Source organism: Mesoplodon densirostris, chromosome 8, assembly GCF_025265405.1.
Source record: "Mesoplodon densirostris isolate mMesDen1 chromosome 8, mMesDen1 primary haplotype, whole genome shotgun sequence".
Taxonomy (NCBI): Eukaryota; Metazoa; Chordata; class Mammalia; order Artiodactyla; family Ziphiidae; genus Mesoplodon; species Mesoplodon densirostris.
Genome location: NC_082668.1, coordinates 51508556 through 51534334, shown reverse-complemented (window position 1 = coordinate 51534334; position 25779 = coordinate 51508556).

Sequence of the window (25779 nt, the reverse complement as noted above, 5' to 3'; positions counted from 1 at the left end):
CTTTTTTTAAAAATATTTGGACTAATAGTTGGACTTAGATGGTGTATTGACTCACAAAGTATGTTCACTTATATCTTATTTGAATCTTAGAAAAAATAAATCCTATATGGTAGATACAAATACATTAGTTATATTAGAATTATATAGACAGAAATCCCTATAGAATAAAACAAGGAAACTAATTTACAAATAAATATTTTTCAAAGGAAAGAGTGCAATGTAATTTTAGCAGGCAATGAATGAAGACATCCATTCATTTACTGGAAAGGCTGTAAAATGTAAAATACTAGAAGTCCATTAACAGATGTTTAAATGGTTTAGAGATAATTCTGGAATATTTCATTCACTATTGTGAGTATAGCTAGTCATGTTGTTTTTCAGGATGAGGCACTATTATGCAAATATGTAGAAACCATCTATTTTCCCAGCCGATGGAATCGCCTCCTTACTGGTTTCTTCTCTAAGAGCTGTTGAAAATGACTTTCCATTCCTGCACCTACTGTAACCTTTGATTTTTTAAGCTAGAATTAGCTTCCTTTAGAAATGTGAAACCACTCTTTCTAAACATATAAAATGTTTTCCAAAATTAAAAATAAAAATGTGGTATAAAAAATTAATAGTAGACCTCATAGGATTTTGATTAGTATTAAATAAGATATGATATGAAAAGTGTATAGCACATAGTAAGTACAGACAAATAATAACTAAAGCAATACTAAAATAATTTAAAGTATTAGAGGTCTTAGAACTGAGGAAAAAAGCCCTAAGATATTGCAAGATCTGTATGTGTAATATATTTATTGATTTTGTGGGTATACTTTTTTCCCCATCACATTGCTTATTAGACTGTAAAAAATAGTGGAAATCTAATGTACACATCCTCCACACCTTAATTACCTGAATATTTTATCCATCATAACACCAGAAGTGATGCTTAACACAAGCTAAATCTATCTGATCCCTTCATGTGCATAAATTTGTTCTTTGTAATCCTTTGAGATAAATGAGTGTATTCTAAGGTCCCTTTTGCACATCTTCTTAAAACAAAAATCTAACAAAGGACTCAGAGGTTTATTTGTCTAATTCCTCATTTTTAAGTCTTTATATACTTTAGGAGAGAGAATAACATTTTGAATATAAAAAGTATCTTCTGTAGTTTTAATTATTCAAAATGTATTTAATTATTTATATTGTGTCTGGAAAGCTCAGAAAGACAATATGCTTGATGATAAGTTAATGAACTTGAGCATCTCTCTGAACCCCAAAATGTATGTTTATGGTTTTCTTGGTATGGTTTCATATTTACTGAATAGATTTTTTACTTCTTTTTATAGCAGTAATAGAAACTTGGCTCAGCCAGTCTTTTTGAAAAAAAACTAAAAATAATACATGAAGTTACTTTAAATGATGATTTTTATGTTAATTCCAGTATATAGATAACTTAATGTGACATCAACTCTGATATTTTTTAATGAGAACAAATATTTCATTGGCTGAAACACAAAGGTTACTTCTTACTATGATTATTACTTCCCTTGATTTATCTTTCTTAACCCAAAGGATTATAGATAAAAATACAATAAAATTTTAATGTAAAATTATAATACTAAAGATAAGTTAAGAGCTCGGTCTAATAGTCCTGGAATAGAATCCTGTACATGCCACTTAATAGCTCTTTGACATTGTCAGATGTTTAAAATTTTTCTAATGATGAATTTCTTCAGCTTTAAAATGAGGATGATAATGATATTCACACCAAAATTTGTAAGCATTAAAAGAAAAAAATGCACTTAATATTCTGCACACAATTATTTACTTAAAATAAGCACACATTAATTATATTCACATATATAATGACTTAAAAATTATGTTTTGGGTGTGTAGCATTATAATTCAACATCTGTATATGCTACAAACTGATCACTACCACAAGTCTAGTTACCATCCATCACCATACAGTTGACCTCCTTCACCCATTTTTCATACTCACCAACTCCCTTCTCCTCTGGTAATCACTAATCTGATCAGTGTATCTATGAGTTTGTTTTATTTTATTTTGTTTGTTTCTTTGTTTTGCTTTTTTATATTCTACATATGAGTGAAATCATATGGTATTTGTCTTTCTCCATCTGGCTTATTTAACTTGGTGTAATATCTTCAGTGTCATCCTTGTTGTCACAAATGGTAGGATTTCATTTTTTTTATGACTAATATTCCATTGTATATATATACCACATCTTCTTTGTCCATTCATCTACTGATGGACACTTAGGTTGTTTCCATATCTTGGCTATTGTAACAGTGCTGCAATGAACGTAAGGGTGCATGTATCTTTGCCAATTAGTGTTTTTATATTCTTTGGATAAATACCCAGAAGTGGAATAGCTAAATCAGTTGGTAGTTCAATTATTAATTTTTAAAGAAATCTCCATACTGTTTTCCATAGTGGCTGCACCAATTTACATTCTGACCAATAGTGTACGAGGGTTCCCTTTTCTCCACATCCTCTCTAATATTTGTTATTTCTTGTCTTATTGATGATAGCCATTCTAACAGGTGTGGTATCTCATTGTGGTTTTGATTTGCATTTCTGAGATAATTAGTGATGTTGAACATCTTTTCATGTACCTGTTGGCCATCAGTTTGTCTTCTTTGGAAAAATGTCTATTCAGATCCTCTGCCCATTTTTCAATTGTATCATTTTTTGTTGTTGGGTTATACAAATTCTTCATGTAATCTGGATATTAACCCCTTACTGAATATATAATTTGCACATATTTTCTCCCATTCAGAAGGTTGCCTTTTATCTTTGATGATGGTTTCCTGTGACTTGCCGAAGCTTTTTAGTTTGTTGTAGCCCCATTTGTTTACTTTTGCTTTTGTTTCCATTTCTTTAGAGTCAGATCCACAAAAACATGCTAAACCTGCTGTCAATGAGGTTATTGCCTGTTTTTTCCTAAAAAATTTATGGTTTCAGGTCTTACATTCAAGTCTTTAAGCAGTTTTGAGTTAATTTTACTGTATGGTATAAGATAGTGACCTATTTTCATTTTTTTCCCCATGTGGTTGTCCAGTTTTGCCAACACTCTTTCCAAAGAAAAAGACTATCCTTTCTTCACTGTATGTTCTTTGCTCCTGTGTCATACATTCATTGTCTGTATATGTATAGGTTTATTTCTGGGCTATCAATTCTGTTCCATTGATCTGTGTGTCTGTTTTTGTGCCAGTACCATACTATAGCTTTGTAGTATAGTTTGAAATCAGAAAGCATGATACCTCCAGCTTTATACTTCTTCCTCAAGATTGTTTTAGCTATCTATCTGAGATCTCTTGTGATTGCATACAGATTTTAGAATTATTTGCTCTAGTTCTGTGAAATATGCCATTGGAATTTTGGTAGGGATTGTATTAAATATGTAGATTGCTTTGGTAGTATGGACATTTTAACAATATTAATTCTTCCCATCCCTGAACACCGAATAGCTTTCCATTTATTTGTGTTGTTTTCAGTTACTTTCATCAGTTTCTTAGTTTTCAGGGCAGAGGTCTTTGATCTCCTTGGTTAAATTTATTCCTAAGTATTTAATCCTTTTTGATACAATTGTAAATGGGATTGCTGTCTTCATTTCCTTTCCTGATAGTTCATTATTAGTGTATAGAAACACCACTGAATTTATATATATTGATTTGGTATCCTGAGACTTTACTGAATCTGTTTTATTAGTTCTAACAGTATTTGGTGGCATCTTTAGGATTTTCTGTATATAGTATCAGGTCATTTGCAAATAGAGACAGTTTTACTTCTTCCTTTCCATATTTTGTATAACTTTTATTAATTTATTTTTCTTGCCTAATTGCTGTGGTTAGGACTTAAAATACTAGGCTGAACAAAAGTGTTTAGAATGTGCATCCTTGTCTTGTTCTTGCTCTTAGAGGAAAAGTTTTCAGCTTTTCGCTGTTAAGTAGGTTATCTGTGAGTTTTTTTAAATATGGGTCTTTCTTATTACGTTGAAGTACATTCCCTCTATACCCACTTTGTTGACAGTTTTTTTCATAAATGGATGATGAATTATATCAAATGCTTTTCCTAATAGTTTTGGAACTCAAAACCTGGAGTTCAATTTTGTAGTACTATAATTATTAGAATTTTCAGATCTAAGATATGTTATAACTTGGCCTCCAGGGAGGAGGTATAAAAGTGAGACTCCAACATGTTACACTTTTGTGTGAATAAAGTTTGACATATTGCCACACATTCTATCCAGTTATGCGTGATTCCTTTGATCTATCCAGCATACTCCTACACCATGTAGCTGACAAATCTAAAAATGGACCTCTAATATTTTTCTTGTGCTTACTCATGAAATCACTTGCCTGAACCTCTTTTATACTGTTCATCCTGATTTGTTCCCCACATTCTGAGCTTTTATCTTCTTGATTTATTTTTTAATGTCAGTTTTGCCAACTTCACAGTCCTGACTTTTAAGTTTATTTTACCACACATAATTTACATCCCAAATGATTTGCAATTTAGAATTTTCTTTCAGTTCCTCTGATTTCTGCCAACCTGGAGGTAATTTCCCTAGTCCTTGGGATGATAACCTGTATTTTACCCCATTATAGGAGATACTTCTACCGAGCTCTCCTTAGAATTATGAGCAGAACTTAGATATTCCAGTTACTTACATTTTACAAAACTGGTATTTGAAAACCTAAAAATTAGTTTGGCTTCTAAGCAGAAATCAGTAAACTACTCTGAACATTAGCAAATAATACACTGGCAAACCCAACTTTCACTCTGCAGTACTCTACCTGGAAGGCATGCCCATTTGCCCATAATTATTCTCACCTATACTCTAACCATGGTTCTGGAATCCTTGAAGAGAATATAATGTTCTCTTGCTTCAAGAAACACTGAGCCATTTTGAAAAATAGTTCTTGCTACTGTTCCCTATGCCTGATATCTTGATCTGTGGGATGAGTTTCTCATTACCCATTCCCTCCTCTCGTTTTGTTTCTTAATTCATATTGCTCATTCTTTCTACATAGATTTTTTTAAGAGGAAACATGCGTTCAATAATTATAATAAACATTATACTTCATGCACTTACTGTATTTCTATATAATCCTAGAGTAAAAAGAACAACACTGAATTACCAAACCTTGTAAGCAAATCTCTCTGTTCTTAGATACTTGCTTCTTTCTGTTGCTAGATACAAGCTATAAGCTATACTTTTATGTAATCTCTTCACCCCTGACTTTCTGATCTTCTACCTAGCATGCTTACATGGAAAGCCACTATCTGCCTGACCTTTCAAGTTTTTGCTGCTGTCCTAGATATTTACTTGATCTGAGTACTTAGAATGGGTCTTTGTGATTCTATCTAACTCTACTAATTCCTTGACTTTGAACAGGCTTTTTATTTGGATTTGTATCATTCCAGCACACTTATCTGATAAGATATCAAACATTGTCTGTATCATCAATAATCAATAGGTTTGCTCATTTCATCAGATTATTGGGCTTGCTTCTTCCAATATCACCTGATTTGGTCAACATTCATTACCCATACATGATTTAGAATTTCAAATAGTAATTTATAATACATAAAACTGGGTTGAAATATTTACCACCAGAACATACCATTTTTCCTCTTGACTAAAAAGAGTACATTTCTATATAGATACAAATATAGATATGTTAAGGAAAATCCTATTTAAAATTTTATTCAATTAGTGATGTTGATAATTTTGTACTTTACGGTTAATTTACTTTAATTTCTTTGACACTGAGGCTAAGTGGAATTTTTTTTTTGCTACATAATTATTACTAAATAAGCTTAGGCCTGGGATGACAGAATTGATATTGTTTTACAAAGTGGAAAGACTATTGAAGGGCTTTTTACTGCCTTTTTTCCCTCCCATCAACAACAAAAAATGCCATCTTTATTCATTAATAAATATACATTAAAATTGGGGATGAACAAATTTTAATTTAATCTAACTTATTTGAATGTCTTCTTAAGTCTACTTAGCTGAAAGGTAACAGATATATTCCCTGTTTCAAGTTATTGACCTTCCAAATTGTATTTGCACATTTTTCTGTAGTAGTAAAAGACATTTCTGCTGCAGCCTATAATCAAATCTTAACATACTTAGAGAAAGAGCTATACCCACATTATTTCTGTTAAAGCAATCTTGACTATTGTAAAGAAAAATCTGGTCTAGAGAATTTACATGGAGAGACTATGAATTTGATTGCACATTGGTAAAAATAATGAAATCATCCTCCTACAACCACTGACTTCAAAAAAAAAGATAAATTACCAGGTAGATTTTATATAACATGACAACTCTGAAAAAATTAAGACTTGGTAATTCAAAATATATAATATTAAATTATGTAGTTCTTCATTGCTGGCTTTTACAGCTTTTTCATATTGCCAAATATGAAGTGGAGGATAGCCAGAATCCTGCAGATACATTCTCCTTGAATTCTGTAGATAATATTTGATACAAATGAAACAAACTAAGCTCTTGGTGGACAAATAATTTTTTCTGGAAGTAGTTAATTCAGTGATTTTTAAAATTTCATAATTGTATAATATTAGTTTAATGGAAAAAAACAAATCATTCAGTGAATTAATTTATATATTTATTTTATATGATACCAAATAATCATTTGACACAAGTGCTTCATTGACACTGTACTAGCAAACCATCATTTTTTCACATTGTTTAGCTTGTGTTTAATGTGCATTTTCATGTAACACACTGAAGATAATTCAGAGAAATTTAATATCATTTGGCAATATTGCAAGAAATTAAAAATATGGATGCTAATTATTTGGTGAAGTAAATAAAGAAAACCCAAAAGATTAAAAAAATGGGAACTAATAGAGTTGTTTTGAAGCTTAGTAGAAGTAAAGATATCTGAAAGTAACCATTAATACTGTTAACCCCAGAACTCCTACACATACACACAGACACACACACTCTATAATAACCGGATGAATCATACAGATCCAAGTTTACTACCTCCTGCATGAAGGAAGAGGACCAACTCGCTAGAGTCTTAATAGTGTCTCAACAAGAGAAGGTTGAGAATTTTATGGAGACTTGGGGTCTAGATTTGAGTAGTTTATGGTGGGTATTTCACTGTGGAAAATCTGAACTCAGTTGGACAAACTGTATAAGTTTCAGGTTGGAGGATCTTGAAGCAAATTTGGATAAGTAAAATGTTGTTTAATAAGAAAATACTTTGCTCATTTGAGGGAACTAGTACGCTGAGAAGCAGGCTAATATAAGCAGTCAATTTTGGAAAATTGTTGACACACACAATGAAATTATTTACTGGATTACATAGGTTATCTGAGTAAAAATTTTCTGGAGCAAATAGTTGTCATGCTAATGTAGGTGGTCTTGTTTCTTAGTCCTGGTTGTTAAACTGGAAGTTTAATGCATCTTAATGCAGGAAGTTTTATTTCACTTTCACCCCTTGTGGCCATTATTCAGGCTGAACTGGAAAATACTCCATTATATCAGGAAACTGTCAAGAACTGTGAAAGACCTGGGATCTTACCACATGCTAATCTAACAAGTTACCTACTACTGTTTCATAGATAGTGGTAGAAGATACAAGATTCCTGGGTCAACCTAGAGGGGTAGGATAGGGAGGGTGTGAGACACAAGAGGGAAGAGATATGGGGACATATGTATATGTATAACTGATTCACTTTGTTATAAAGCAGAAACTAACACACCATTGTAAAGCAATTATACTCCAATAATGATGTTTAAAAAAAAAGATTCCTGGGTCAGAGGTAAAGGACTTTATTATTTATGGAAAAACGTAGTAACTGGAGCAGTTTCCTGTGCCTTCCAAGACCTACAGAGAGTGAGCAGGACAATGACACAAGTGAGCTGAGATGAAAACTTGCCCATGCAGTAAACTGCATTGCAAGAGAGGAACACTAAGCTTGAGGAATTTTACTGCTTTTACAATAAGTGGAAAAACACTTGCTCCTTGTCTAATAACCCATTATTCAGCTGACACGCTTTTGGCCAAACTCAGATTTTCATATGGGTATGTAACTTTGTTGACCATTCTGATTAATATCACCAGCAAAGGATAGGACCAAAACAATTTACTTTTTCTCATAAAGTATTTCATTATAGACAACATCATTGAATTATAAGCAGCATCTTGAGGCCACCCTGCAGCATTGACCTTAGCATACCCCAGTGTACCAGACTCAGTCAACTGTGAATAAGTTTCAGAGGGAAAGTAGTAGGTTTCATTTCAGAAAACCAACATGAAGTGTAAGGGGAGGCTATCATCTGTTACAAACTTTTTCAATCTACTTTAATCCAATAGACTAAGAAAAGATCACTCAGATTTTTCCTCCCAATATAAATACAACTTCATTTTTCAGTTCAAATAAGTGTCTTATTATGTGTCTTCTGGACTACTGTAGAAAACACTGAGAAAAAATATAGAGTATATTTTATAAGATATATTAGTAATATAAGTCAAGTTTAGGAATATATATTGTGTAATTAATTTATTCATTTTATAGCTTATGGAAACATAAAATAATACTACTTCTTATAATTTATAATAATAAATATGAGTAGCTAAAGCTATTATTTTCATAATTAAGGGTATGATAGGGGACAGAGTATTCTTTGATAAAGCTATGTATATGTACCTGGCTCTGGCATTTGATTTTTATTAATAATTGACTAATTTTAAAATGTAAAAAGCATAAGTAATTAATCATTAGACATCATAACTAATTCTTATTAAATTAATGAAAAGAGTATATAATAATGCAAATTAATTGGTCCAGAATTAATATATAATTAAACATCTAAAAAGATGTACTTATAATTGGCCATTTAGGAATAACTTTTTATAGTATAATTTGATTAACCAGATTTATCTGCAGGTTTTATTCAGTATATTTTTAAAAAATATGATATTCAAAAATTATCCAAGTGACCTTTTAAAATAATCTGTTAGCCAATACTGTTACAGGAAGTAAAAAAAAAAAAGGTCAATTTTAGTATTAATTCTGTCTTCCTCTAAATTAAGTATCTCTCATGAACATACATTATTTAACCAGGAGGAGTATGAAGGTGCCAAGAGACTACTCTTCTACCTCTCACCATACGATCTGAAATTAGAGTATTCCAACATACATCACACTAGGTTGTGCTGAGTTTCATACTTCCTCTTTAACGGAAATAATTATAAGACAGAACAAGATAAGTCCCATGCTGTTTTATGGAATTTTGAATAATCCTATTAATAATCCAATAAACCTAATACATAATTTTACTAATGATAAATATATAACGTTGGTAGGTTCTTTTCACTCACTTCTTTCTTCTGATAATCTGAGGACACTTGAGAGTCTCAGATGTACAATAAGATGGTTAAATATCAGTATGCTAAATGTGCTGGGTGGGAAATCAAATAGATTGCTGAAAACTGGTTCTTGCTATGAAGATTTCTCAAAAGAACTTTTCGTGTGGTGAGTTATTAACAAATCACACAATAACTCAAGAGTCTAGTCCAACACTAACAATTGTGGGTGCTCCAAAACACTTGTCAAATGGTTAATTCGAAATTATCTTATATGAAATTATCATTTTCTTTCTTGGTCATAGCTCATATACTGTAGAGTAAATAAGATATTATGTATATATATATAATTGAGGAATATTTTCAATTGAATATGCTAACAGTAATACATTGTCACATGGTAAAAATTGTAAATTGTCCAATTTCATACTATTACTCTTGCATTTGGTTTTAAATTACAGATTACACTTTGTGGATTTTAAAGATAAGATCAGGGCTTCCCTGGTGGTGCAGTGGTTGAGAGTCCGCCTGCCGATGCAGGGGACACGGGTTCGTGCCCCGGTCTGGGAAGATCCCACATGCTGTGGAGCGGCTAGGCCCGTGAGCCATGGCTGCTGAGCCTGCGCATCTGGAGCTTGTGCTCCGCAACGGGAGAGGCCACAACAGTGAGAGGCCCGCGTATTGCAAAAAATAAAAATAAAAAATAAAAAAAATAAGATCAAAATAATGATCCAAACAAGATAAGATTAATGTCATTTCTGTATACCCACCAGCATTTCTTTATTACAGTTCCTGTGTTTCTCTTCACTAGCAAAACTTCTAATTTCTTTTAAATATTTTCTCTGAAATTGCTGCTTCTGAGCTTAACGTATTATACTGACAATCTAATCATGAAAAACATGTAATCACTTACTTCAAGAAGAAATATTCTCCTATAGACCCATAGTATAGAAAAATGAAAGTATAGAAAAAGTTAGTTTTCTAACAATTCTAGTAACCCAAGAGATAAATTTATATCTTGGCAGGAAGCTGAAAATGGGCAATATACCTTTTGTTCCAATATGAGATCCCTAACTGTTTTACCAAGTTTGAGTCATATGGCTATTCTTTTATGATTTACATAGCACTGTATGCATTTTCTATAGATCTTTTTTTTTGTTTGTTTCATGTACTAAAAGAACTGATACTGCTTCTGGCTCTGATTACTTCTTTTTCACACTCGAGTTATAAAATGCTTAATAGTACGTAGGAAATATTTTGTCTCTTATGTAAAAGAGAGAACACTGTGATAACCTTCATTTGTTCTATGCCAAACTATTTGTTCACTCAGCTGCAGATCAGCACTACTAGCGCAGGAGAGCTCGCCCAAACACACTCACTTAAATTGCTCTCAATACCTTGGTAGACATCATCACCTCTCAGTTCTACATCTGCATCACTGGTTGTTTCATCAGTATAATTTTCTAAATCTTACTGAACTCTTTGTCTGCAGTTTCTTAGTGTATATCAATGTTATAAACAAAGGCATCATTGCTGTTTTTGCAAACACTCCAATTTTATTGTTTGTTTTGTTTTGTTTTTTAGTGACATAGCTTCTGATTTCTTTGTAAAACTATCAAGAAACTGATTTGGCAGCATATCAGTACTGAGCTGCTCTGTACTACTTTGTAAGAAGAATCATAGCCATAAATAATTTTAGGCTAAGATGTTCATATATATGTTTATTTTCATTACTCTTTTATAAAGCATTTTAAGGTGATTAATTTAAGTGGTTTAATTACTGTTATTTTACATCAGGAATTAAAAATTCATTCTTCTATCTATCCTTAGGTCCCTAAATGACTCTTTTTATTTATTTACTTTTTCATTCATTTATCCAGCAGTTATTTTTTTTTAATTTTATCATCTTTGTGTCATTCAGTGGTAACAGAAATTAGTAGATAAAAAAGAAATCTAAGAATATATCAAACATAACAAGAGTGGAAAAAAATGATAAAATGACATTTCTAGTTTCAAATTAGTTTAGTTTCATTTTTATGATGAAAATAAGAGACAAAAACAAGTAAGCCGTGGGATATATGTGGGTTTCAGAAAGTTGGATAGGTGAGAAAAGGAATTAGTTTGATTTTAGAAAACATAAATGAATGCATAATTCTTTAGAATTTCATCAGAAACATAATGAATATTTCCTAACGTAATTTATACTTTTAAAAAAATCACCAAGTGATGTCATGGAAGATGGTATAATAGGAAATTCCAGGAATCAATTGCTCCATTGAACTGGCAAGAACTCCTAGATTTGGTTATTTTAGGACTATGGAGTCTAGTTCAGCACTTGCTCTGTCCATCAGAGTGCTTGATTAAAAAAAGAAGCAGATAAATTTCAATGAATTTTGACATTTCACATAGCAACTACAACGCCCTGCTCCTGGCTCCATGGCAGGTAGCTATAGAAAATGTGGCCCACATTCCTAGTACAACTTGCTGATGCCAGGGTGGGCAATAAGAACCCAGTCTTACAAAAGCTGGGTTGTGTGTTTTGATCTGACTGGCAGTTCACTGAGAGATCAGCAGAGGCTAGCTATTTCAACCCAATGAGGTTGAAACAGCCTCCTGGGAAGATCATGTTGAAAGAATTTAAAGCAACAAAACACTTTTCTTTTCTTACTGGGTCCAGGCCTTCAAAGAAATCTTTGTCAGGTCACTAACTGAGTGCAAACACAATGGAGCATATGGCAAGGAATATAGTCCTTGCTAAATAGTTCAAAAAGTCACAAAACAAGTAGATGACTACAGCCCTAAATAAGCAATAACAGCATACTCTGGGGAAAAGGGAGAATCTTATTTCAAGTGTTATATTACAATACCAAAAATATAAAGTTTTTTAAAAAATTACAAAGCATTCAGAGAAACAGGAAAGCATGGCCCATTCATGAGAAAAAAAGAAAATGTAGTCATGACATAATCTCAAAATTTCTTAACACAATGTCAGAAAAAGATATTCTTGTAGTAGGTACAATAGATAATACATAATGACCAAGTGGTCTTATCCAATGGAGGTAAGGTTGGTAAATATTAGGAGATTAATCACTGTAAAACACTGTGTTTATATTTTGAAAGAGTAACATACAATTATCTCAATAGATGCAGATAAAATATTTTACAAAATTCAACAAGCATCTATGGTAAAAACAGGCAGCACTCTAATAATGGTAGAGAGTTTCCTTGATCTGATAAAAGGCATTTGCAAAACCCTACAGTTAAGTTATATTTACATAGTGAAAGACTGAATTATTTCCACCTAAAATTGTAAAAAAAAAAAAAAAAAAGGCAAGTATGCTCTTATTACTCCTACTTGACAGACCAGTTCAGTTATTTGGTATCTTGGTGTTTGTTTTATCTAGAAATTTGGAACAAGAAAACAAGTTTCTCGTTGACATTAGTAGAGGTATGCCATCAGTTGAGCAGTTTAAATAATTTTGTGGTTGCCACGTGTCTTGATTTTATCAGGTTGAGCCATAGCATTAGACTGGACTTGCCTAATTACTGTCATTATCCTGTGGAAGTTATTTGTGTTTATTTGAGAACTTCATAGTCTACCTCTGAGCTTCTTCTTAGTACCTCTCAGCTACTAAGGCATTCTTCACTTTCCCTTTAGACAATGATAAGAATATGTAAATTTCTTCATTGTGTCTTTTTTTTTCTTCATAATCGTTTGATTTCAGCACTTTTTTATTTTTATTTTTGCTTTATAACAAATTTAATCAGTTATACATATACATATGTTCCCATATCCCCTCCCTTTTGCGTCTCCCTCCCACCCTCCCTATCCCACACCTCCAGGCGGTCACAAAGCACCGAGCTGATCTCCCTGTGCTATGCAGCTGCTTCCCACTAGCTATCTACCTTACGTTTGGTAGTGTATATATGTCCATGCCGCTCTTTCACATTGTCACAGCTTACCCTTCCCCCTCCCCATATCCTCAAGTCCATTCTCTAGTAGGTCTGTGTCTTTATTCCTGTCTTACCCCTATGTTCTTCATGACATTTTTTTTCTTAAATTCCATATATATGTGTCAGCATACAGTATTTGTCTTTCTCTTTCTGACTTACTTCACTCTGTATGACAGGCTCTAGGTCCACCCACCTCATTACAAATAGCTCAATTTCATTTCTTTTTATGGCTGAGTAATATTCCATTGTATATATGTGCCATATCTTCTTTACCCATTCATCCGATGATGGACACTTAGGTTGTTTCCATCTCTGTAAATAGGGCTGCTATGAACATTTTGGTACATGTCTCTTTTTGAATTATGGTTTTCTCAGGGTATATGCCCAGTAGTGGGATTGCTGGGTCATATGGTAGTTCTATTTGTAGTTTTTTAAGGAACCTCCATACCGTTCTCCATAGTGGCTGTACCAACTCACATTCCCACCAGCAGTGCAAGAGTGTTCTCTTTTTTCCAAACCCTCTCCAGCACTTATTGTTTCTAGATTTTTTGATGATGGCCATTCTGACTGGTGTGAGATGATATCTCATTGTAGTTTTGATTTGCATTTCTCTAATGAGTAAAGATGTTGAGCATCCTTTCATGTGTTTGTTGGCAGTCTGTATATCTTCTGTGGAGAAATGTCTATTTAGGTCTTCTGCCCATTTTAGGATTGGGTTGTTTGTTTTTTTTTGTTATTGAGCTGCATGAGCTGCTTATAAATTTTGGAGATTAATCCTTTGTCAGTTGCTTCATTTGCAAATATTTTCTCCCATTCTGAGGGTTGTCTTTTGGTCTTGTTTATGGTTTCCTTTGCTGTGCAAAAGCTTTTAAGTTTCATTAGGTCCCATGTGTTTATTTTTGTCTTTATTTCCATTTCTCTAGGAGGTGGGTCAAAAAGGATCTTGCTGTGATTTATGTCATAGAGTGTTCTGCCTATGTTTTCCTCTAAGAGTTTGATAGTGTCTGGCCTTACATTTAGGTCTTTAATCCATTTTGAACTTATTTTTTGTATGGTGTTAGAGAGTGATCTAACCTCAGACTTTTACATGTCCCTATCCAGTTTTCCCAGCACCACCTATTGAAGAGATGGTCCTTTCTCCACTGTACATTCCTGCCTCCTTTATCAAAGTTAAGGTGACCATATGTCCGTGGGTTTATCTCTGGGGTTTCTATCCTGTTCCATTGATCTATCTTTCTGTTTTTGTGCCAGTACCATACTGTCTTGATTACTGTAGCTTTGTAGTATAGTCTGAAGTCAGGGAGCCTGATTCCTCCAGCTCCATTTTTCGTTCTCAAGATTGCTTTGGCTATTCGGGGTCTTTTGTGTTTCTGTACAAATTGTGAAATTTTTTGTTCTAGTTCTGTGAAAAATGCCATTGGTAGTTTGATAAGGATTGCATTGAATCTGTAGATTGCTTTGGGTAGTAGAGTCATTTTCACAATGTTGATTCTTCCAATCCAAGAACATGGTACATCTCTCCATCTATTTGTATCATCTTTAATTTCGTTCATCAGTGTCTTATAATTTTCTGCATACAGGTCTTTTGTCTCCTTAGGTAGGTTTATTCCTAGATATTTTATTCTTTTTGTTGCAATGGTAAATGGGAGTGTTTTCTTGATTTCACTTTCAGATTTTTCATCATTAGTATATAGGAATGCCAGAGATTTCTGTGCATTAATTTTGTATCCTGCAACTTTACCAAATTCATTGATTAACTCTAGTAGTTTTCTGGTAGCATCTTTAGGATTCTCTATGTATAGTATCATGTCATCTGCAAACAGTGACAGCTTTACTTCTTCTTTTCTGATTTGGATTCCTTTTATTTCCTTTTCTTCTCTGATTGCTGTGGCTAAAACTTCCAAAACTATGTTGAATAAGAGTGGTGAGAGTGGGCAACCTTGTCTTGTTCCTGATCTTAGTGGAAATGGTTTCAATTTTTCACCATTGAGGACGATGCTGGCTGTGGGTTTGTCATATATGGCCTTTATTATGTTGAGGAAAGTTCCCTCTATGCCTACTTTCTGCAGGGTTTTTATCATAAATGAGTGTTGAATTTTGTCGAAAGCTTTCTCTGCATCTATTGAGATGATCATATGGTTTTTCTCCTTCAATTTGTTAATATGGTGTATCACGTTGATTGATTTGCATATATTGAAGAATCCTTGCATTCCTGGAATAAACCCCACTTGATCATGGTGTATGATCCTTTTAATGTGCTGTTGGATTCTGTTTGCTAGTATTTTGTTGAGGATTTTTGCATCTATGTTCATCAGTGATATTGGCCTGTAGTTTTCTTTCTTTGTGACATCCTTGTCTGGTTTTGGTATCAAGGTGATGGTGGCCTTGTAGAATGAGTTTGGGAGTGTTCCTCCCTCTGCTATATTTTGGAAGAGTTTCAGAAGGATAGGTGTTAGCTCTTCTCTAAATGCTTGATAGAATTCGCCTGTGAAGCCATCTGGTCCTGGGCTTTTGTTTGTTGGAATATATTTTATCACAGTTTCAATTTCAGTGCTTGTGATTGGTCTGTTCATATTTTCTATTTCTTCCTGATTCAGTCTTGGCAGGTTGTGCATTTCTAAAAATTTGTCCATTTCTTCCAGGTTGTCCATTTTATTGGCATAGAGTTGCTTGTAGTAATCTCTCATGATCTTTTGTATTTCTGCAGTGTCAGTTGTTACTTCTCCTTTTTCATTTCTAATTCTACTGATTTGAGTGTTCTCCCTTTTTTTCTTGATGAGTCTGGCTAATGGTTTATCAATTTTGTTTATCTTCTCAAAGAACCAGCTTTAAGTTTTTTGATCTTTGCTATCGTTTCCTTCATTTCTTTTTCATTTATTTCTGATCTGATTTTTATGATTTCTTTCCTTCTGCTAACTTTGGGATGTTTTTGTTCTTCTTTCTCTAATTGCTTTAGGTGCAAGGTTAGGTTGTTTGTTCGAGATGTTTCCTGTTTCTTAAGGTGGGATTGTATTGCTATAAACTTCCCTCTTAGAACTGCTTTTGCTGCATCCCATAGGTTTTGGGTCATTGTGTCTCCATTGTCATTTGTTTCTAGGTATTTTTTAATTTCCTCTTTGATTTCTTCAGTGATCAGTTCGTTATTAAGTAGTGTATTGTTTAGCTTCCATGTGTTTGTATTTTTTACAACTTTTTTCCTGTAATTGATATCTAGTCTCATAGCATTGTGGTCAGAAAAGATACTTGATACAATTTCAATTTTCTTAAATTTACCAAGGCTTGACTTGTGACCCAAGATATGATCTATCCTGGAGAATGTTCCATAAGCACTTGAGAAAAATGTGTATTCTGTTGTTTTTGGATGGAATGTCCTATAAATATCAATTAAGTCCATCTTGTTTAAGGTATCATTTAAAGCTTGTGTTTCCTTATTTATTTTCATTTTGGATGATCTGTCCTTTGGTGAAAGTGTGGTGTTAAAGTCCCCTACTATGAGTGTGTTACTGTCGATTTCTCCTTTTATGGCTGTTAGTATTTGTCTTATGTATTGAGGTGCTCCTATGTTGGGTGCATAAATATTTACAATTGTTGTATCTTCTTCTTGGATCAATCCCTTGATCATTATGTAGTGTCCTTCTTTATCTCTTCTAGTAGTCTTTATTTTAAAGTCTATTTTGTCTGATATGAGAATTGCTACTCCAGCTTTCTTTTGGTTTCCATTTGCATGGAATATCTTTTTCCATCCCCTTACTTTCAGTCTGTATGTGTCTCTAGGTCTGAAGTGGGTCTCTTGTAGACAACATATATATGGGTCTTGTTTTTGTATCCATTCAGCCAATCTGTGTCTTTTGGTGGGAGCATTTAGTCCATTTACATTTAAGGTAATTATTGATATGTATGTTCCTATTCCCATTTTCTTTAATGTTTTGGGTTTGTTATTGTAGGTGTTTCCCTTCTGTTGTGTTCCTTGCCTAGAGAAGTTCCTTTAGCATTTGTTGTAAAGCTGGTTTGGTGGTGCTGAACTCTCTCAGCTTTTGCTTGTCTGTAAAGGTTTTTATTTCTCCATCAAATCTGAATGAGATCCTTGCTGGGTAGAGTAATCTTGGTTGCAGGTGTTTCTCCTTCATCACTTTAATTATGTCCTGCCACTCCCTTCTGGCTTATAGAGTTTCTGCTGAGAGATCAGCTGTTATCCTGATGGGGATTCCCTTGTGTGTTATTTGTTGTTTTTGCCTTGCTGCTTTTAATATGATTTCTTTGTGTTTAATTTTTGACAGTTTGACTAATATGTGTCTTGGCGTATTTCTCCTTGGATTTATTCTGTATGGGACTCTCTGTGCCTCCTGGACTTGATTAACTATTTCCTTTCCCATATTAGGGAAGTTTTCAACTATAATCTCTTCAAATATTTTCTCAGTCCTTTTCTTTTTCTCTTCTTCTTCTGGAACCCCTATAATTCGAATGTTGGTGCGTTTAATGTTGTCCCAGAGGTCTCTGAGACTGTCCTCTGTTCTTTTCATTCTTTTTTCTTTATTTTGCTCTGCAGCAGTTATTTCCACTATTTTATCTTCCACCTCACTTATCCATTCTTCTGCCTCAGTTATTCTGCTATTGATCCCATCTAGAGTATTTTTTATTTCATGTATTGTGTTTTTAATCGATGCTTGATTCATCTTTAGTTCTTCTAGGTCCTTGTTAACTGTTTCTTGCATTTTGTCTCTTCTATTTCCAAGATTTTGGATCTGGTAAATAGAATCTTGGATCATCTTTACCATCATTATTCTGAATTCTTTTTCAGGTAGACTGCCTATTACCTCTTCATTTATTAGGTCTGGTGGGTTTTTATCTTGCTCCTTCTCCTGCTGTGTGTTTTTCTGTCTTCTCATTTTGCTTATGTTACTGTGTTTGGGGTCTCCTTTTTGCAGGCTGAAGGTTCGTAGTTCCCGTTGTTTTTGGTGTCTGTCCCCAGTGGCTAAGGTTGGTTTAGTGGGTTGTGTAGGCTTCCTGGTGGAGGGGACTAGTGCCTGTGTTCTGGTGAATGAGGCTGGATCTTGTCTTTCTGGTGGGCAGGTCCACGTCTGGTGGTGTGTTTTGGGGTGTCTGCGGACTTTTTATGTTTTTTGGCCACCTCTCTGCTAATGGGTGGCATTGTGTTCCTGTCTTGCTAGTTGTTTGGCATAGGGTGTCCAGCACTGTAGCTTGCTGGTCGTTGAGTGAAGCTGGGTGCTGGTGTTGAGATGGAGATCTCTGGAAGATTTTCGCCATTTGATATTATGTGGAGCTGGGAGGTCTCTTGTGGACCAGTGTACTGAATTGGCTCTCCCACCTCAGAGGCACAGCACTGACTCCTGGCTCCTCAATTTGGGATGATTTGTTGTCTATTCATGTATTCCACAGATGCAGGGTACATCAAGTTGATTGTTGAGCTTTAATCCGCTGCTTCTGAGGCTGCTGGGAGAGGTTTCCCTTTCTCTTCTTTGTTCTCACAGCTCCTGGGTCTCAGCTTTGGATTTGGCCCCCTTCTGCATGTAGTTCGCCAGAGGGCATCTATTCTTCGCTCAGACAGGACAGGGTTAAAGGAGCAGCCTCTTCGGGGACTTTGGCTTACTCAGGCCGGGTGGGAGGGAGGGGCACGGAGTGCGGGGCGAGCCTGCAGTGGCAGAGGCCGGCGTGATGTTGCACCAGCCCGAGGCGCAACGTGCATTCTCCAAGGGAAGCCGCCCCTGGATTCCACGACCCCGGCAGTGGTGGGCTCCACAGGCTCCCGGAAGGGCGGTGCGGACAGTGACCTGCGCTCGCACACAGGCTTCTTGGCGGCGGCAGCAGCAGCCCCAGCGTCCCACGCCCATCACTGGGCTCCGTGCTTTCAGCCGCCCATTGTGTCTTTTTTAATGGAAGCAATGGATGTATATATAGTTGAAATTAAATTACTAACTTGACAGAAAACTGTCAATTTTTATTTATAACATTTAGAATACATAATATTTTTTATAGTAATTCACTGAAAGCATAGCCATAAAAGAGCACAGATTTTTAACATCTTTCTTGTCTGTATCTTGGGTAAAATAATGAAAATTTAATTCAAAATAAACTTTAGAAAGTATATCATGTGTCCTGGACCATACTTGAGGTGCAGCATTTAGTGTTTCATTCTTGGGTTCCTTCCACAATAGACATAAATGGTATTTTCCTAAGTATCAGGTGGCATATTCCAAAATCACTATGCTTCTTCACAAATGGTCAATAATATTCATACATTTGTTAGTCTATGCTTGTTTTAAACTCATAAAATAAATGATGCTTTAATGAAAATGATGACAAGTTTGAATTATTCCTCTTTAATATGATGCAAGTTTCTGAACACTGAGGTTTTTCAAGAATGCAATGAAGCATGAAGTCCATGTTCCTTGTGATCAAAAATTATTTCTATATATCAAGAAATGAAACTCAGGAGAACACAATTTTTAATTTTTGAAAATGTGTCAAAATTTGAATCCCATATACCTAAACTTTAAGAGAATTTTAGACAATTAGGATAGAGTATAATATTTAAACAAAGAGTAATTTGGTTAGATTTGTAATCTGAAATACAATAATTATTACAGTAATAATGATAACCTATTATGACAGCAGTGGATAATGGATTAGGCATGACCAGGATATTATGGGAAGATTATCTGGAGGCTATTTCATTGAGTCAGAAAAAAAGATGCAGAGAATTTAACAAAGGCATAAGTTGAGGGCATAAAGAAGAGAAAAGAAATTTGAGAAATATGTAGGCAATAGAAGAGAAAGAACTTTGCCAAAGAAATAAATAGATTGAATTCTGAGGACATAATACTAAGTGAGGCAATCCTGTCACAAAAAGACAAATACTGATTCCACTTATATCTCTCCTAAAGTAGTCAAATTCATAGACACAGGAAGTAGAATGATAGTTGCCAGGTGTAAAGGAGAGGGAAGAATGGGAAGTTCGTTTTTAAAAGTATAGAGTTTCAGTTTTGTAATCTGAAAAGACTTCTAGATATGGAGAGGGGTGATGGCTGCATAACAATATGAGTGCATTTAATATCAATGAACTGTACATTTTAAAATGGTTAAGATGGGAAATTTTTTATGTATATTTTACCAGAAAAAATGTTTTATTAAAAAAGATAGATGAATGGATAGAATAGAATGGAATAGAAATATTTCATATGAGATAGTATGTTATAAAAAATCAGAAAAATCCATTTATCCAACCAGTAAATATTTATTGAATACCAAGTTGTTTAGTTTCGCAGGACAGAAGTATATTTTTCCTTAAGAACATACATAAAAATGGGAAGATAGATATAAAGACAAGGAGATGGAGATAGAAAAGGTACCTCATATGAATGGCTTGATGTCTTTGAAGTACCAAGAGAAATTATTCTTGCACTTAGAACAGGAAAAGAGTAGGTTTCAAAATAGTTAATAATTATGTGCAACCATGAAAAATGAACGTTAAGTATAGAAGTGTTTATAGATTAAACGTGACCACTTACTATAGGAAGTGATAATACATTTTATAAATAAAATAATGGAGTAAACAAACTAAAAAGTTAAGGTGATCAGTAAGCAAATTGCATTATATCTCTTTTTTGAGAAAAACACATTTAAAATGAGAGATTCTGGGGTTCGGCTTAGAAGAGACTTATAAGAAGATGTAGATTAAAACATTTCATGATCCTTCTCATTTCTGAGAACCAGAAAGAAAGTAGTTACAGAAAAGGACGATAAGTGAGAGATAAACAGATTCCTGAAATGTTAGAGGAACACGAAATTAGTTATGTGGCCCTACAGCTACCTGAGAGTCTATAACTGAAGAAGGCTATAAACCAGGAAAGCAGTAGCAGTTTCTCTCTCCCACTGTCACTTGCTGATAGCAACATAATAAGGAAACCCACAGCAGCTGCACACAGCTTTTTTTTTTCTTTTTTTTTTTTTCTTTTTTTTTTTTTTTTGCGGTATGCGGGCCTCTCACTGTTGTGGCCTCCCCCGTTGCGGAGCACAGGCTCCGGACGCGCAGGCTCAGCGGCCATGGCTCACGGGCCCAGCCGCTCCGCGGCATATGGGATCCTCCCAGACCGGGGCACGAACCCGTATCCCCTGCATCGGCAGGCGGACTCTCAACCACTTGCGCCACCAGGGAGGCCCTGCACACAGCTTTTTGACACAGAGTTTAACAAGCTCTGCCAAGATATTTGTGATGTCTGCCACTCAAGTATCAGGAAAGAGATGGAAGATGAAGCTTGAAGACTGTGATTTTAAAAGGGGTAAAATGTGGTAAAAGCTAGTCAGAGGTTAGATGTTTGGGGGAGTATGACGGTTATTTTAATGTGTCAACTTGGCTGGGCCATGGCACCCAGTTTCCTGGTACAACACCAGTCTAGGTGTTGCTATGTAGATTTTACTTACTTATTTATTTTTAGGCCATGCTGTGCATCATGTGAGATCTTAGTTTCCTGACCAGGGGTCGAACCCGTGCCCCCAACAGTGAAAGTGAAGAGTCTTAACCACTATACCACCAGGGAAGTTCCTGTAGATTTTTTTAGACATAATTAACATTTTAATCAGTTGACTTTAAATATAGCAGATTACCTTTTATAATGTGGGTGAGCCGTTATAGTTGAAGGCCTTAACCTTAACCTCCAATCAGTTGAAGGCCTTAACCTCCAGACAGCCTTTGAACTGCAGAATGCAACATTAACTTTTTCCTGGATCTCAAGCCCAGGGCCTGCCCTGCAAATTCTGAACTTGTCAGCTCTCACAGTCTTGTGAGCCAATTCCTTAAAATAAATCTCTCTCTGTCTCTGTCTTTCCCCACCTCTGAGTATGTGCATTTGTGTACACACATCCTATTAGTTCTGTTTCTCTGGAGAACCCTGTCTAATACAAGGACCCAGAATAATAACCCAAATAGTGATGTGAAATTCTAATACAAAAATGAAGAGATTAAATATTATTTGAGTCAATAAAAAGGATAAACACTAGTCAAAACAATGAAATGTCTTTAATTAATTTAAATTACATAGGGTAATATTTGTCAATAGTATTCCCACAATATAGTCCTCAAATGAATAAACAAAAGACAATAAAAAAAGCAAGGGCTTCCCTCGTGGTGCAGTGGTTGGGAGTCCGCCTGCTGATGCTGGGGACATGGGTTTGTTTCCCAGTCCGGGAAGATCCCACATGTCGTGGAGCGGCTAGGCCCGTGAGCCATGGCCACTGAGCCTGCGCATCCAGAGCCTGTGCTCCGCAACGGGAGAGGCCACAGCAGTGAGAGGCCCGCATACTGCAAAAAAAAAAAAAAAGGCAAAAAAGAAAAAAAATAGTTTCAGGGTCTAGTAAATTGGAAAATGTTGCATTGACTAGCCCTCACTTCAGATTCATAATACATATTAGAATACTATAGGTATGGGACATCTTGCAGTAAAGAGAATCGTTTGACTCTATTTAACTCAGGGTTTCACAAATTCATTTGACTATCAAATCCTTTGCAGTGTGTGTGTGTGTGTGTGTGTGTGTGTGTGTGTTTGACAAATCTGATATGACGTATTCAATAGGACTAAGAAGAATGTGTTAGCTGTGTAGAGCTTCTAACAATACAACAGACTAGGTGGCTTAAACAACAGAAATTTATTTTCTCACAGTCTGGAGGCTGTAAAGTTCAAGATCAAGGTGCCAAAACGGTTGGTTTTTCCTGAAGTCTCTTTCCTTGGCTTACAGATGACTCCTTTTCTTTGTGCCCCTGCACGGCCTTTTTCTCTGTGTGTGCGCACTTCTGGGGTCTCTCCTTCTTCTTGTAAGGACATCAGTCCAGTTGGATTAGAGCCCTATCCTTATGTCCTCTTTTAACCTTAATTACGTCCTTAAACACCCTATCTCCAAATACCATCACATTGGGGATCAGTGTTTCAAACTATAAATTTTGAGGGGACACAATTCAGTCCATAACAAAGTGACTTTTTGTGGGTCTAATTTGGTTATTTATTTCTATTAGAGTGGTGAATTTTACCTGACCAGTTTATAAGTACCAGATATCTTTTTTCACGTAATTAAATTGACATGGTGAAATATTATATCAATCCTTGAGAAATGTGAAATGCCAGTTTAATTGTCAATAAATGCAATATGTCCCAAGGAAATAAAATGCTTGCTTATATGTCATAGTCTGATCCTTTAAAGAGCTCAACATATGAGGTATCATGGTGGGCAGTTTTCTGAAATGTATCACTTTTTCTAGTGCCTATTTATCATTTCCTGTACTTATGGAGAATGGATTTTTTCAATCTTTTCTTCATTTCATGGAGTAATGTGACATTTTGTTTAAGTGTATTAATTTATTTTTTCTTTTCTTTAAGTGCATTTATTTTTTCTCTTCTTTCAATCCTTCCAGGACTTTACTGATTCCTGAAGCACCCAATAATTTTTACCAGGGAACTAGGTTGAGTTAAGGCCCATTCCAGGGATGGCTTGCATCATTATGAAAAATTGTATAAGGTATCCCTAAAATAGGTTAATTTTAGACCTAAAGCAAGCATAGCAAACTGAGAGTGCATGAGTCCACCCTGCTTTCAGACTGTTTTACATTGCCAGGTAATTCAGTTTTCTAAAAACGGAATTTAAAGACTTACACAATTAACTCTCTGTTATACCATAATCTCCAACAGGCTGATCTGTGTTATACAACACATTGAAATATTTAAACAATTAGGTTCACTTTCTGATTCCTGAAATTATTAGAGCAGTGGTTTTCTACAGTGATTCCTGGCCCAGCATTATCAACATCACCTAGGAACTCATTAGAGATGCAAATATATTTTTAAAAAATATTATAGCTGAAAATTTGTACCTTTTTATCCATTTTTCCTTACATTCCCCTCCACCCTCAGCCCCTGACAACCACTTTTCTACTCTCTGTTTCTATGAGGTTGATTATTATTTTTTTAATATTCTACATGGTAAGTGATACCATGCAGTATTTGTCTTTCTCTGTCTGGTTTATTAGAGTTGTACTGTCTGGTTTATTTCTCTTAGAGTTGTAAATTCTTGTGTCACCCCACCAGTTTTCCTGAATCAGAAACTCTGTGAATGGTGTCCAGAAATCTGTGCCTTAACCAGCTGTCCAGGTGATTCTAATGCACACTCAAATATTCTGTAAATGACTGTGACTCACTGCTTCCTCTTATCCAAGTTTCAGTTAAAATCATTTCACATAGTAAAAGTAGAAGGGCTCTATGAAAGGGACCCTTTTCTTTCCTCTTATTTTCCTTTTTTTCCTAATGGAGTCTTTCTCAAAATGTGCTCCAATGGACAATCAGAGCAGCCATTTATATGAATGCATTAATAAATATACATAAATGTTCTGAGATGCTATTAAAAAAAACATGTTTGCCTAAACCACTATGTCTTAAAATCGTTGACCATAGAGCCATTTTCCCCCTACCAGTAATATCTACTAATTTTCTAAAGGTCAGGTGTTTCCTTTGGGGAATTATCTTTCTTTGTATACAACCTTCTTGGGCAGTCAGTGAAGAGTGAGACATGAAACAACCTAAAATAATCAGACTGTCTCCTTAACAATTTGCCTCTTGGGACAAGAATCTAGATTAGTTACAGCTGATTCATTCCTTTATTCATTTTGTGTTTCAAGATGACCACAACATATTACCTTAAAAAGAAAATATTTTATCAATTTCCAATTATCAACTAATAAAGTACTCTATTGAATAAACTCTACATTATGGAGTATTTTCTAAGGTAATATAGATACTCAGAAGTTGTCTCCTGTTTTTCCTGGGGCCTGACTGCTAAGCTTCTCTTTTGACTTATGAACAGCACCATGTTCTTTCAGGTGATTCCAATAAAAAGCTCTTGCTAAGTGGAGTTTACTTTGTTTACTCGGACTCAAGGATTCTTAATTGATACAACAGTACAGCATAATGGCTTTAGACCACAGACCCTTAGGAAACTATATAACTCTCAGGGCGTTATATAGAATTGTTCATTTTCCTAAGATGAAGACAAAGTTAAGGTACTCTTTTTTTCTTTTTCTTCTATGGTGAAATATTATCAGTACAGGGTATACAGAAGCAAGCCGGATAGTTAAGTTTTTGCCTATGGTAACCTGAAACCATGACATTGTTAATGGAACTGGGATGGTAGTATGAATCATGACCCAAAACACTTAAATTGAATGTTTACTTCTGAAGGGGAAAATATGAAAATTTAAAATCTCAAAATTCTTATCTGATGTCACAAACTAAATCCAAGTTTTTTGGTTTGTTTCTTTTTAACCATACTTTAAAAATCTCTTATTATTTGCAAACCATATATCTGTAAAGGTGTTAGTATCCAACATATATAAGGAACTCCTACAACTCAATAGCAAAAACCCCCAAATAACCCAATTAAAAAATGGTCAGGGCTTCC